This window comes from Argiope bruennichi, chromosome 10, assembly GCF_947563725.1.
Source record: "Argiope bruennichi chromosome 10, qqArgBrue1.1, whole genome shotgun sequence".
In the NCBI taxonomy this organism is placed as follows: Eukaryota; Metazoa; Arthropoda; class Arachnida; order Araneae; family Araneidae; genus Argiope; species Argiope bruennichi.
Genome location: NC_079160.1, coordinates 107,412,418 through 107,419,917, shown reverse-complemented (window position 1 = coordinate 107,419,917; position 7,500 = coordinate 107,412,418). Strand labels below are relative to the sequence as shown.

Here is a 7,500-nt window from a genome sequence, read left to right as displayed (position 1 = left end):
CAAGACACATCTTGAGTCTGGCGCCTTAGACCACTCGGCCATCCTGACACATCTGCGAAAGATCTATAATTATTCACCTTCAATGAAATCTTACAAGGCGGAATTTTAAATTTGATTCTTATATTAAAAGATTTATTAAGTTTATTGAATGCAACTAGAAATGAAATTTTAAAAAGACACGATGTCAGAAGTGGGATTCGAACCCACGCCCACATTCCTTGACCAGAACACTCAACACTCTGCAACAGAGCAAGACACATCTTGAGTCTGGCGCCTTAGACCGCTCGGCCATCCTGACACATCTGCGAAAGATCTATAATTATTCACCTTCAATGAAATCTTACAAGGCGGAATTTTAAATTTGATTCTTATATAAAAAGATTTATTAAGGTATTGAATGCAACTAGAAATGAAATTTTAAAATGAGACCATGTCAGAAGTGGGATTCGAACCCACGCCCACATTCGTGGACCAGAACACTCAACACTCTGCAACAGAGCAAGACACATCTTGAGTCTGGCGCCTTAGACCACTCGGCCATCCTGACACATCTGCGAAAGATCTATAATTATTCACCTTCAATGAAATCTTACAAGGCGGAATTTTAAATTTGATTCTTATATTAAAAGATTTATTAAGTTTATTGAATGCAAATAGAAATGAAATTTTAAAAAGACACGATGTCAGAAGTGGGATTCGAACCCACGCCACATTCCTTGACCAGAACACTCAACACTCTGCAACAGAGCAAGACACATCTTGAGTCTGGCGCCTTAGACCGCTCGGCCATCCTGACACATCTGCGAAAGATCTATAATTATTCACCTTCAATGAAATCTTACAAGGCGGAATTTTAAATTTGATTCTTATATTAAAAGATTTATTAAGTTTATTGAATGCAACTAGAAATGAAATTTTAAATTGAGACGATGTCAGAAGTGGGATTCGAACCCACGCCCACATTCGTGGACCAGAACACTCAACACTCTGCAACAGAGCAAGACACATCTTGAGTCTGGCGCCTTAGACCGCTCGGCCACCCTGACACATCTGCGAAAGATCTATAATTATTCACCTTCAATGAAATCTTACAAGGAGGAATTTTAAATTTGATTCTTATATTAAAAGATTTATTAAGTTTATTGAATGCAACTAGAAATGAAATTTTAAAAAGACACGCTGTCAGAAGTGGGATTCGAACCCCCGCCCACATTCGTGGACCAGAACACTCAACACTCTGCAACAGAGTAAGACACATCTTAAGTCTGGCGCCTTAGACCGCTCGGCCATCCTTACACATCTGCAAAAGATCTATAATTATTCACCTTCAATGAAATCATACAAGGCGTAATTTTAAATTTGATTCTTATATTAAAAGATTTATTAAGTTTATTGAATGCAACTAGAAATGAAATTTTAAAATGAGACGATGTCAGAAGTGGGAATCGAACCCACGCCCACATTCGTGGACCAGAACAGTCAACACTCTGCAACAGAGCAAGACACATCTTGAGTCTGGCGCCTTAGACCGCTCGGCCATCCTGACACATCTGCGACAGATCTATAATTATTCACCTTCAATGAAATCTTACAAGGCGGAATTTTAAATTTGATTCTTATATTAAAAGATTTATTAAGTTTATTGAATACAACTAGAAATGAAATTTTAAAAAGACACGATGTCAGAAGTGGGATTCGAACCCACGCCCACATTCGTGGACCAGAACACTCAACACTCTGCAACAGAGCAAGACACATCTTGAGTCTGGCGCCTTAAACCGCTCGGCCATCCTGACACATCTGCGAAAGATCTATAATTATTCACCTTCAATGAAATCTTACAAGGCGGAATTTTAAATTTGATTCTTATATAAAAAGATTTATTAAGGTATTGAATGCAACTAGAAATGAAATTTTAAAATGAGACCATGTCAGAAGTGGGATTCGAACCCACGCCCACATTCGTGGACCAGAACACTCAACACTCTGCAACAGAGCAAGACACATCTTGAGTCTGGCGCCTTAGACCACTCGGCCATCCTGACACATCTGCGAAAGATCTATAATTATTCACCTTCAATGAAATCTTACAAGGCGGAATTTTAAATTTGATTCTTATATTAAAAGATTTATTAAGTTTATTGAATGCAAATAGAAATGAAATTTTAAAAAGACACGATGTCAGAAGTGGGATTCGAACCCACGCCACATTCCTTGACCAGAACACTCAACACTCTGCAACAGAGCAAGACACATCTTGAGTCTGGCGCCTTAGACCGCTCGGCCATCCTGACACATCTGCGAAAGATCTATAATTATTCACCTTCAATGAAATCTTACAAGGCGGAATTTTAAATTTGATTCTTATATTAAAAGATTTATTAAGTTTATTGAATGCAACTAGAAATGAAATTTTAAATTGAGACGATGTCAGAAGTGGGATTCGAACCCACGCCCACATTCGTGGACCAGAACACTCAACACTCTGCAACAGAGCAAGACACATCTTGAGTCTGGCGCCTTAGACCGCTCGGCCACCCTGACACATCTGCGAAAGATCTATAATTATTCACCTTCAATGAAATCTTACAAGGAGGAATTTTAAATTTGATTCTTATATTAAAAGATTTATTAAGTTTATTGAATGCAACTAGAAATGAAATTTTAAAAAGACACGCTGTCAGAAGTGGGATTCGAACCCCCGCCCACATTCGTGGACCAGAACACTCAACACTCTGCAACAGAGTAAGACACATCTTAAGTCTGGCGCCTTAGACCGCTCGGCCATCCTTACACATCTGCAAAAGATCTATAGTTATTCACCTTCAATGAAATCATACAAGGCGTAATTTTAAATTTGATTCTTATATTAAAAGATTTATTAAGTTTATTGAATGCAACTAGAAATGAAATTTTAAAATGAGACGATGTCAGAAGTGGGAATCGAACCCACGCCCACATTCGTGGACCAGAACAGTCAACACTCTGCAACAGAGCAAGACACATCTTGAGTCTGGCGCCTTAGACCGCTCGGCCATCCTGACACATCTGCGACAGATCTATAATTATTTACCTTCAATGAAATCTTACAAGGCGGAATTTTAAATTTGATTCTTATATTAAAAGATTTATTAAGTTTATTGAATGCAACTAGAAATGAAATTTTAAAATGAGACGATGTCAGAAGTGGGATTCGAACCCACGCCCACATTCGTGGACCAGAACACTCAACACTCTTCAGCAGAGCAAGACACATCTTGAGTCTGGCGCCTTAGACCGCTCGGCCATCCTGACACATCTGCGAAAGATCTATAATTATTCACCTTCAATGAAATCTTACAAGGCGGAATTTTAAATTTGATTCTTATATTAAAAAATTTATTAAGTTTATTGAATGCAAATAGAAATGAAATTTTAAAAAGACACGATGTCAGAAGTGGGATTCGAACCCACGCCCACATTCGTGGACCAGAACACTCAACACTCTGCAACAGAGCAAGACACATCTTGAGTCTGGCGCCTTAGACCGCTCGGCCATCCTGACACATCTGCGAAAGATCTATAATTATTCACCTTCAATGAAATCTTACAAGGCGGAATTTTAAATTTGATTCTTATATTAAAAGATTTATTAAGTTTATTGAATGCAACTAGAAATGAAATTTTAAAAAGACACGATGTCAGAAGTGGGATTCGAACCCACGCCCACATTCCTTGATCAGAACACTCAACACTCTGCAACAGAGCAAGACACATCTTGAGTCTGGCGCCTTAGACCGCTCGGCCATCCTGACACATCTGAGAAAGATCTATAATTATTCACCTTCAATGAAATCTTACAAGGCGGAATTTTAAATTTGATTCTTATATTAAAAGATTTATTAAGTTTATTGAATGCAACTAGAAATGAAATTTTAAAAAGACACGCTGTCAGAAGTGGGATTCGAACCCACGCCCACATTCGTGGACCAGAACACTCAACACTCTGCAACAGAGCAAGACACATCTTAAGTCTGGCGCCTTAGACCGCTCGGCCATCCTTACACATCTGCAAAAGATCTATAATTATTCACCTTCAATGAAATCTTACAAGGCGTAATTTTAAATTTGATTCTTATATTAAAAGATTTATTAACTTTATTGAATGCAACTAGAAATGAAATTTTAAAATGAGACGATGTCAGAAGTGGGAATCGAACCCACGCCCACATTCGTGGACCAGAACAGTCAACACTCTGCAACAGAGCAAGACACATCTTTAGTCTGGCGCCTTAGACCGCTCGGCCATCCTGACACATCTGCGACAGATCTGTAATTATTCACCTTCAATGAAATCTTACAAGGCGGAATTTTAAATTTGATTCTTATATTAAAAGATTTATTAAGATTATTGAATGCAACTAGAAATGAAATTTTAAAATGAGACGATGTCAGAAGTGGGATTCGAACCCACGCCCACATTCGTGGACCAGAACACTCAACACTCTTCAACAGAGCAATACACATGTTGAGTCTGGCGCCTTAGACCGCTCGGCCATCCTGACACATTTGCGAAAGTTCTATAATTATTCACCTTCAATGAAATCTTACAAGGCGGAATTTTAAATTTGATTCTTATATTAAAAGATTTATTAAGTTTATTGAATGCAACTAGAAATGAAATTTTAAAATGAGACGATGTCAGAAGTGGGATTCGAACCCACGTCCACATTCGTGGACCAGAACACTCAACACTCTGCAGCAGAGCAAGACACATCTTGAGTCTGGCGCCTTAGACCGCTCGGCCATCCTGACACATCTGAGAAAGATCTATAATTATTCACCTTCAATGAAATCTTACAAGGCGGAATTTTAAATTTGATTCTTATATTAAAAGATTTATTAAGTTTATTGAATGCAACTAGAAATGAAATTTTAAAATGAGACCATGTCAGAAGTGGGATTCGAACCCACGCCCACATTCGTGGACCAGAACACTCAACACTCTGCAACAGAGCAAGACACATCTTGAGTCTGGCGCCTTAGACCACTCGGCCATCCTGACACATCTGCAAAAGATCTATAATTATTCACCTTCAATGAAATCTTACAAGGCGGAATTTTAAATTTGATTCTTATATTAAAAGATTTATTAAGTTTATTGAATGCAACTAGAAATGAAATTTTAAAAAGACACGATGTCAGAAGTGGGATTCGAACCCACGCCCACATTTCTTGACCAGAACACTCTACACTCTGCAACAGAGCAAGACACATCTTGAGTCTGGCGCCTTAGACCGCTCGGCCATCCTGACACATCTGAGAAAGATCTATAATTATTCACCTTCAATGAAATCTTACAAGGCGGAATTTTAAATTTGATTCTTATATTAAAAGATTTATTAAGTTTATTGAATGCAACTAGAAATGAAATTTTAAAATGAGACCATGTCAGAAGTGGGATTCGAACACACGCCCACATTCGTGGACCAGAACACTCAACACTCTGCAACAGAGCAAGACACATCTTGAGTCTGGCGCCTTAGACCACTCGGCCATCCTGACACATCTGCAAAAGATCTATAATTATTCACCTTCAATGAAATATTACAAGGCGGAATTTTAAATTTGATTCTTATATTAAAAGATTTATTAAGTTTATTGAATGCAAATAGAAATGAAATTTTAAAAAGACACGATGTCAGAAGTGGGATTCGAACCCACGCCCACATTCGTGGACCAGAACACTCAACACTCTGCAACAGAGCAAGACACATCTTGAGTCTGGCGCCTTAGACCACTCGGCCATCCTGACACATCTGCAAAAGATCTATAATTATTCACCTTCAATGAAATCTTACAAGGCGGAATTTTAAATTTGATTCTTATATTAAAAGATTTATTAAGTTTATTGATTGCAACTAGAAATGAAATTTTAAAATGAGACCATGTCAGAAGTGGGATTCGAACCCACGCCCACATTCGTGGACCAGAACACTCAACACTCTGCAACAGAGCAAGACACATCTTGAGTCTGGTGCCTTAGACCGCTCGGCCATCCTGACACATCTGAGAAAGATCTATTATTATTCACCTTCATTGAAATCTTACAAGGCGGAATTTTAAATTTGATTCTTATATTAAAAGATTTATTAAGTTTATTGAATGCAACTAGAAATGAAATTTTAAAAAGACACGATGTCAGAAGTGGGATTCGAACCCACGCCCACATTCGTGGACCAGAACACTCAACACTCTGCAACAGAGCAAGACACATCTTGAGTCTGGTGTCTTAGACCGCTCGGCCATCCTGACACATCTGAGAAAGATCTATAATTATTCACCTTCATTGAAATCTTACAAGGCGGAATTTTAAATTTGATTCTTATATTAAAAGATTTATTAAGTTTATTGAATGCAACTAGAAATGAAATTTTAAAAAGACACGATGTCAGAAGTGGGATTCGAACCCACGCCCACATTCGTGGACCAGAACACTCAACACTCTGCAACAGAGTAAGACACATCTTAAGTCTGGCGCCTTAGACCGCTCGGCCATCCTTACACATCTGCAAAAGATCTATAGTTATTCACCTTCAATGAAATCATACAAGGCGTAATTTTAAATTTGATTCTTATATTAAAAGATTTATTAAGTTTATTGAATGCAACTAGAAATGAAATTTTAAAATGAGACGATGTCAGAAGTGGGAATCGAACCCACGCCCACATTCGTGGACCAGAACAGTCAACACTCTGCAACAGAGCAAGACACATCTTGAGTCTGGCGCCTTAGACCGCTCGGCCATCCTGACACATCTGCGACAGATCTATAATTATTTACCTTCAATGAAATCTTACAAGGCGGAATTTTAAATTTGATTCTTATATTAAAAGATTTATTAAGTTTATTGAATGCAACTAGAAATGAAATTTTAAAATGAGACGATGTCAGAAGTGGGATTCGAACCCACGCCCACATTCGTGGACCAGAACACTCAACACTCTTCAGCAGAGCAAGACACATCTTGAGTCTGGCGCCTTAGACCGCTCGGCCATCCTGACACATCTGCGAAAGATCTATAATTATTCACCTTCAATGAAATCTTACAAGGCGGAATTTTAAATTTGATTCTTATATTAAAAAATTTATTAAGTTTATTGAATGCAAATAGAAATGAAATTTTAAAAAGACACGATGTCAGAAGTGGGATTCGAACCCACGCCCACATTCGTGGACCAGAACACTCAACACTCTGCAACAGAGCAAGACACATCTTGAGTCTGGCGCCTTAGACCGCTCGGCCATCCTGACACATCTGCGAAAGATCTATAATTATTCACCTTCAATGAAATCTTACAAGGCGGAATTTTAAATTTGATTCTTATATTAAAAGATTTATTAAGTTTATTGAATGCAACTAGAAATGAAATTTTAAAAAGACACGATGTCAGAAGTGGGATTCGAACCCACGCCCACATTCCTTGATCAGAACACTCAACACTCTGCAACAGAGCAAG

The 7,500-nt window shown here is 38.2% G+C and overlaps 29 non-coding genes across 29 annotated transcripts in view; all 29 read right to left on the bottom strand.

Moving 5' to 3' along the window:
* Trnal-caa (transfer RNA leucine (anticodon CAA)) overlaps positions 1-48 on the bottom strand; it is a 116-nt gene extending 68 nt beyond the window's left edge. Inside the window, exon 1 of the tRNA in view lies at positions 11-48. This is a non-coding gene — a tRNA (tRNA-Leu). The remainder of the gene's footprint in view (positions 1-10) is intronic.
* Positions 49-182: 134 nt separating this feature from the next.
* Positions 183-298, bottom strand: Trnal-caa (transfer RNA leucine (anticodon CAA)). The gene is made up of 2 exons: positions 261-298; positions 183-228 (listed from the first exon to the last, which is right to left on the bottom strand). It is a non-coding gene; the product is annotated as a tRNA-Leu (tRNA).
* Positions 299-431: 133 nt separating this feature from the next.
* On the bottom strand, positions 432-547 carry Trnal-caa (transfer RNA leucine (anticodon CAA)). The gene is made up of 2 exons: positions 510-547; positions 432-477 (listed from the first exon to the last, which is right to left on the bottom strand). It is a non-coding gene; the product is annotated as a tRNA-Leu (tRNA).
* A 134-nt stretch (positions 548-681) lies between these two features.
* On the bottom strand, positions 682-796 carry Trnal-caa (transfer RNA leucine (anticodon CAA)). Its single transcript has 2 exons — positions 759-796; positions 682-726 (listed from the first exon to the last, which is right to left on the bottom strand). It is a non-coding gene; the product is annotated as a tRNA-Leu (tRNA).
* Positions 797-930: 134 nt separating this feature from the next.
* On the bottom strand, positions 931-1,046 carry Trnal-caa (transfer RNA leucine (anticodon CAA)). The gene is made up of 2 exons: positions 1,009-1,046; positions 931-976 (listed from the first exon to the last, which is right to left on the bottom strand). It is a non-coding gene; the product is annotated as a tRNA-Leu (tRNA).
* A 384-nt stretch (positions 1,047-1,430) lies between these two features.
* Positions 1,431-1,546, bottom strand: Trnal-caa (transfer RNA leucine (anticodon CAA)). The gene is made up of 2 exons: positions 1,509-1,546; positions 1,431-1,476 (listed from the first exon to the last, which is right to left on the bottom strand). It is a non-coding gene; the product is annotated as a tRNA-Leu (tRNA).
* A 134-nt stretch (positions 1,547-1,680) lies between these two features.
* Trnal-caa (transfer RNA leucine (anticodon CAA)) lies at positions 1,681-1,796 on the bottom strand. Its single transcript has 2 exons — positions 1,759-1,796; positions 1,681-1,726 (listed from the first exon to the last, which is right to left on the bottom strand). It is a non-coding gene; the product is annotated as a tRNA-Leu (tRNA).
* Positions 1,797-1,929: 133 nt separating this feature from the next.
* On the bottom strand, positions 1,930-2,045 carry Trnal-caa (transfer RNA leucine (anticodon CAA)). The gene is made up of 2 exons: positions 2,008-2,045; positions 1,930-1,975 (listed from the first exon to the last, which is right to left on the bottom strand). It is a non-coding gene; the product is annotated as a tRNA-Leu (tRNA).
* A 134-nt stretch (positions 2,046-2,179) lies between these two features.
* Trnal-caa (transfer RNA leucine (anticodon CAA)) lies at positions 2,180-2,294 on the bottom strand. Its single transcript has 2 exons — positions 2,257-2,294; positions 2,180-2,224 (listed from the first exon to the last, which is right to left on the bottom strand). It is a non-coding gene; the product is annotated as a tRNA-Leu (tRNA).
* A 134-nt stretch (positions 2,295-2,428) lies between these two features.
* On the bottom strand, positions 2,429-2,544 carry Trnal-caa (transfer RNA leucine (anticodon CAA)). The gene is made up of 2 exons: positions 2,507-2,544; positions 2,429-2,474 (listed from the first exon to the last, which is right to left on the bottom strand). It is a non-coding gene; the product is annotated as a tRNA-Leu (tRNA).
* Positions 2,545-2,928: 384 nt separating this feature from the next.
* Trnal-caa (transfer RNA leucine (anticodon CAA)) lies at positions 2,929-3,044 on the bottom strand. Its single transcript has 2 exons — positions 3,007-3,044; positions 2,929-2,974 (listed from the first exon to the last, which is right to left on the bottom strand). It is a non-coding gene; the product is annotated as a tRNA-Leu (tRNA).
* A 134-nt stretch (positions 3,045-3,178) lies between these two features.
* Positions 3,179-3,294, bottom strand: Trnal-caa (transfer RNA leucine (anticodon CAA)). Its single transcript has 2 exons — positions 3,257-3,294; positions 3,179-3,224 (listed from the first exon to the last, which is right to left on the bottom strand). It is a non-coding gene; the product is annotated as a tRNA-Leu (tRNA).
* A 134-nt stretch (positions 3,295-3,428) lies between these two features.
* Positions 3,429-3,544, bottom strand: Trnal-caa (transfer RNA leucine (anticodon CAA)). Its single transcript has 2 exons — positions 3,507-3,544; positions 3,429-3,474 (listed from the first exon to the last, which is right to left on the bottom strand). It is a non-coding gene; the product is annotated as a tRNA-Leu (tRNA).
* A 134-nt stretch (positions 3,545-3,678) lies between these two features.
* Trnal-caa (transfer RNA leucine (anticodon CAA)) lies at positions 3,679-3,794 on the bottom strand. Its single transcript has 2 exons — positions 3,757-3,794; positions 3,679-3,724 (listed from the first exon to the last, which is right to left on the bottom strand). It is a non-coding gene; the product is annotated as a tRNA-Leu (tRNA).
* Positions 3,795-3,928: 134 nt separating this feature from the next.
* Trnal-uaa (transfer RNA leucine (anticodon UAA)) lies at positions 3,929-4,044 on the bottom strand. The gene is made up of 2 exons: positions 4,007-4,044; positions 3,929-3,974 (listed from the first exon to the last, which is right to left on the bottom strand). It is a non-coding gene; the product is annotated as a tRNA-Leu (tRNA).
* A 134-nt stretch (positions 4,045-4,178) lies between these two features.
* On the bottom strand, positions 4,179-4,294 carry Trnaf-aaa (transfer RNA phenylalanine (anticodon AAA)). Its single transcript has 2 exons — positions 4,257-4,294; positions 4,179-4,224 (listed from the first exon to the last, which is right to left on the bottom strand). It is a non-coding gene; the product is annotated as a tRNA-Phe (tRNA).
* A 134-nt stretch (positions 4,295-4,428) lies between these two features.
* On the bottom strand, positions 4,429-4,544 carry Trnal-caa (transfer RNA leucine (anticodon CAA)). Its single transcript has 2 exons — positions 4,507-4,544; positions 4,429-4,474 (listed from the first exon to the last, which is right to left on the bottom strand). It is a non-coding gene; the product is annotated as a tRNA-Leu (tRNA).
* A 134-nt stretch (positions 4,545-4,678) lies between these two features.
* Positions 4,679-4,794, bottom strand: Trnal-caa (transfer RNA leucine (anticodon CAA)). The gene is made up of 2 exons: positions 4,757-4,794; positions 4,679-4,724 (listed from the first exon to the last, which is right to left on the bottom strand). It is a non-coding gene; the product is annotated as a tRNA-Leu (tRNA).
* A 134-nt stretch (positions 4,795-4,928) lies between these two features.
* Trnal-caa (transfer RNA leucine (anticodon CAA)) lies at positions 4,929-5,044 on the bottom strand. The gene is made up of 2 exons: positions 5,007-5,044; positions 4,929-4,974 (listed from the first exon to the last, which is right to left on the bottom strand). It is a non-coding gene; the product is annotated as a tRNA-Leu (tRNA).
* A 134-nt stretch (positions 5,045-5,178) lies between these two features.
* On the bottom strand, positions 5,179-5,294 carry Trnal-caa (transfer RNA leucine (anticodon CAA)). Its single transcript has 2 exons — positions 5,257-5,294; positions 5,179-5,224 (listed from the first exon to the last, which is right to left on the bottom strand). It is a non-coding gene; the product is annotated as a tRNA-Leu (tRNA).
* A 134-nt stretch (positions 5,295-5,428) lies between these two features.
* Positions 5,429-5,544, bottom strand: Trnal-caa (transfer RNA leucine (anticodon CAA)). The gene is made up of 2 exons: positions 5,507-5,544; positions 5,429-5,474 (listed from the first exon to the last, which is right to left on the bottom strand). It is a non-coding gene; the product is annotated as a tRNA-Leu (tRNA).
* A 134-nt stretch (positions 5,545-5,678) lies between these two features.
* On the bottom strand, positions 5,679-5,794 carry Trnal-caa (transfer RNA leucine (anticodon CAA)). The gene is made up of 2 exons: positions 5,757-5,794; positions 5,679-5,724 (listed from the first exon to the last, which is right to left on the bottom strand). It is a non-coding gene; the product is annotated as a tRNA-Leu (tRNA).
* A 134-nt stretch (positions 5,795-5,928) lies between these two features.
* Trnal-caa (transfer RNA leucine (anticodon CAA)) lies at positions 5,929-6,044 on the bottom strand. The gene is made up of 2 exons: positions 6,007-6,044; positions 5,929-5,974 (listed from the first exon to the last, which is right to left on the bottom strand). It is a non-coding gene; the product is annotated as a tRNA-Leu (tRNA).
* Positions 6,045-6,178: 134 nt separating this feature from the next.
* Trnal-caa (transfer RNA leucine (anticodon CAA)) lies at positions 6,179-6,294 on the bottom strand. Its single transcript has 2 exons — positions 6,257-6,294; positions 6,179-6,224 (listed from the first exon to the last, which is right to left on the bottom strand). It is a non-coding gene; the product is annotated as a tRNA-Leu (tRNA).
* A 134-nt stretch (positions 6,295-6,428) lies between these two features.
* Trnal-uaa (transfer RNA leucine (anticodon UAA)) lies at positions 6,429-6,544 on the bottom strand. Its single transcript has 2 exons — positions 6,507-6,544; positions 6,429-6,474 (listed from the first exon to the last, which is right to left on the bottom strand). It is a non-coding gene; the product is annotated as a tRNA-Leu (tRNA).
* A 134-nt stretch (positions 6,545-6,678) lies between these two features.
* Positions 6,679-6,794, bottom strand: Trnal-caa (transfer RNA leucine (anticodon CAA)). Its single transcript has 2 exons — positions 6,757-6,794; positions 6,679-6,724 (listed from the first exon to the last, which is right to left on the bottom strand). It is a non-coding gene; the product is annotated as a tRNA-Leu (tRNA).
* Positions 6,795-6,928: 134 nt separating this feature from the next.
* On the bottom strand, positions 6,929-7,044 carry Trnal-caa (transfer RNA leucine (anticodon CAA)). Its single transcript has 2 exons — positions 7,007-7,044; positions 6,929-6,974 (listed from the first exon to the last, which is right to left on the bottom strand). It is a non-coding gene; the product is annotated as a tRNA-Leu (tRNA).
* Positions 7,045-7,178: 134 nt separating this feature from the next.
* Trnal-caa (transfer RNA leucine (anticodon CAA)) lies at positions 7,179-7,294 on the bottom strand. Its single transcript has 2 exons — positions 7,257-7,294; positions 7,179-7,224 (listed from the first exon to the last, which is right to left on the bottom strand). It is a non-coding gene; the product is annotated as a tRNA-Leu (tRNA).
* A 134-nt stretch (positions 7,295-7,428) lies between these two features.
* Trnal-caa (transfer RNA leucine (anticodon CAA)) overlaps positions 7,429-7,500 on the bottom strand; it is a 116-nt gene continuing 44 nt past the window's right edge. The window contains exon 2 of the tRNA in view: positions 7,429-7,474. This is a non-coding gene — a tRNA (tRNA-Leu). The remainder of the gene's footprint in view (positions 7,475-7,500) is intronic.